We start from the raw sequence: 3440 nt of genomic DNA, 5'->3' as shown, positions 1-3440 counted from the left end.
ATCTGCGCCCCCTTCTAGCAGGAAGTAGCTAGAGAATGAGATTCTATGCCCAGTTCCCCAAAGGCCCAATTAAGAAAAAGATGGGAATGAAGGCAAATTCTGGCGCGCTAAGACCCCCACCCCTTAAGAACCAATCACCACCGACCAGATGGTCGCCCACCCCTTAAGATCCAATCACCACTGACCAGATGGTCGCCCACCCCTTAAGATCCAACCACCAACGCAGAACACACCCTACCCCCTACTCCTTAAAAATGTGCTTCCTGGAGCTGCTGCTGCTCTCTCTCTTTGGGGGCAGTCATTTTCTCTTTCAGATAATAAAATCTTTTGCGTGGGGAAAAAAAAAAAGACTAACTAAAAGCCTGGTCTCTTAAGTTCAGTATCCCTGGGTGTTACTCCTTATGATTCTCTGGACTCTGCTCTGAAGTTGAGATAAAGAGATCTCAAACTAGATTGGGCTTTCTTGAGAAAGCTGGATCCAAGGACCCAGAAACAATCTCCCTCCACCCCCAAAACTGGAACCTGCAATTTATACTCTAAATCTGTTACTTCTCTCTGGGAACTCATCATCTCCTAGGAGCCCAGTGGGCTTTTAAATTCCAACAAGCACTGCTGTGACCCCAGGAAGGCTAAATGTGCAAGAGGAATTCACGGTTTTACACAGTCTTCACTGGAAGATCTGCAGATGCACCAAGCATACCTTAAAAAAAAGATAAATCGAAATTTGCTCAGCATTCATTGCTCAAATATTTCAAAAGGAGAATAAGTCTACCTTTTGCTGGGTGTTACTTTGCAACAAAGAAATGAAATTTGGAGAAAAGTACTCTGGGTTTGAATCTCAGCCCTCCCACTTACTAGGCAGTGTGAGTCTAGGTAACTAATCACATCCCTCAGCTTCAGTTAATCCATATGTAGTTACTTCAGATGATTGTTAATGAGAATACCCTAAGACTGCAAGCAGTTTCTCTAGAATGCTTGATTCCTATACCCCTTTAAATGGTTTGATATTTCTCTTGGTAGACTCTGGTAGGGCCAATAGTGCTCTTGCAACCATGAAAGGTACAATTTGATGCACAAACTCCTACACAGTGACCTTTTACCTACCAGAGCAGGAATGCGAACTGAGCCTGCCCCAGCTCCACCTGGGATCTGGGAACCCACTGAATGGCAGTCGGACTCTTTTATCTTGCTTCCTCTGAACTACTCCAAAATTGGACAGAACCCACACACCCGAACACAAAGTCACCCCACATCGGGTTAAGTTTTATCTTCGGTTGGGTGAGCCAATAAACAGGTCCCTATCTTTCTCCTCGCCGTTCCCTCACAACCGCCAAATTCCGCAGTCATACCTGCCAGCCTTTCACAGCCAAGCTCGAAGCTTCGGCTCCCTAAACTCGAGATCAGGTTACAGAGTTCCACAGACTCGGAGAGAAACTCCCCGCTCTTATTCCAAGCCGTGCTGGTTCAACGATTACAGAATACCAACTACGACCCGACCCCCGTGTGCGGAAGTAATTGCCCATCCAGAGTTCCCAGGCTCCTCCGCGGTACAGACTATCCATCTGGAGACTACATTTCCCATAAGGCCTGTGGCGCTCGCTTCCGGAAAGCGTGGGATGCTCTCGGAGGAGATTCTTGGGTTGGAACCTCTGGAGTTTACCCCGAGATCAAAGGGAGGTCTGTATGTCATTTTCGTTTAAAAGGTATACATCAGAATTTTTTAAGTACTGGGAAAATCTAAATAGACAGTATGCTAATATCTAATTTACCCTTAGTTCAGTTTCTTCTAGCAATGCGCTAGCTTTGGGAGATGAAGAGGACCCCAAAAAGAAAAGGGATTGAAAAGTAGGAGAGTTTAGACCTTAAAAAATCAAGGGAAGAAAATGTTTCAAAAAGGAGAGAATGATCCATTGTGTGCGTAAATGTAGTTGATAGGTCAAGTAGGATAAGAACTATTAACTATGAATTGAACTATGAATGAACTATGGTTTAGCAACGCGGAGGTTGTGGAAACATGACGTTTTGACATAGTGGTGGGGGTTTGAAAAAGTCAGGAGTTTATTAAGAATGGTTGGAGAGCAAGTGGAGAAAGCAAGTATAGACAATACTCTTAAGAACTTTGGCTCTTTTAAGATGAGTAGAAAAATAAAGCTCTCGTTGCTTACGGATTTGGGGTCCAGAATGTTTAAGATAGAAGGAATTACATATGTATCCTAATTAAAATGAAATGGTGGAAGGGGGAATTGACAATATCAGAGAGAAGGGTGTTGGTGAGGAAGAATTTTCCTCCACACTTCGAAGTTCTTCTAGCTGGGCTAAGAATCAAATTGACATAAAACAGGTTAATAGGAGAAAAAAAGCACCAAAACTTAATTTCAAACATATGGGGAATCCATAGATTACAAAGACAATCAAGGGACAATGAGGTGTATGTGTCATCCTGAACTAAGGAGGAGGTAGGGTCTGAGACTTCAAGGAAAAACGAAGACAATTCACAGGAATATGAAAGAGTAAATATTTGGTAAATACATACTTGATGTGCCATACAGAAACACTGGGGCACAGAGAGGAATTTTAACAGATTTAGCCACATCTCTGTCTTCCACACCTATTTCACATTATAATGTGATTATCTCTGATGATAACTGTTTTCGTGGAGCAGATCCTCCATATAAATTCTTTCATGCAGTTAAGGATGTGGGAGATGTCAAAGTTTCTTTCTGAGTCTTTTGGGGCTTGTTTTCAGCTCTGAAATAATCTGCATGTCACAGTGGAACATCTTAGGGAGGCCTGCCCTTAGCCCCTACACAGGACAACTGCAGGCAGAAAGTTCTTGAGGTGAGAAGGGATGGATTCCCATACACATTCAGAAGTACCCATTCTAAGTACAAGTACAGACAATTCACCCATTGACATAAAGGGGAGGCAGTTTATAGGCATAAATGCCAGATAGGCAGATAGATTTGGTAGTGGGAGAATGAAGATGTCTTCTGAGTGCTTCTATTTTCTCAGTGAAGTAGGAAGCTGAAAGTGAAGATAGGGAGAAGGCATTAGAAATTTGAGGAAAGAAAAAGATAAATACCTTATTTCATTGATTCTAATACTCTTTTTATATTTCAGTGTATGTGAAGATTGCTCTTACAAATAATGCCATGCCATAGTTTAAGTGAGAGCATTTTCTTTCTTTTTTAGTAGTTAGTAAAATAGTGATGAATCTTATAATCAAGGGTATCTGAGATTCTGTTAGTTATTGAGGAATGTGGGACAGTGAACAGACTAAGGAAATGTAGTACTATTGTCTGCAGCAGTAAGAGCCCACTTGATATTAGTAGCCTTTGACTTTACTAGCATTTTCAATGTCATAAAGACATATTTCTATATTTCATCTTAAAAATATTCTTGACCTGTAGCCCTCTTGAGCAATTGCTCCATTTCATAAC

This window comes from Manis javanica, chromosome 4, assembly GCF_040802235.1.
Source record: "Manis javanica isolate MJ-LG chromosome 4, MJ_LKY, whole genome shotgun sequence".
Classification (NCBI taxonomy): domain Eukaryota; kingdom Metazoa; phylum Chordata; class Mammalia; order Pholidota; family Manidae; genus Manis; species Manis javanica.
This window is presented reverse-complemented; position numbering follows the sequence as displayed.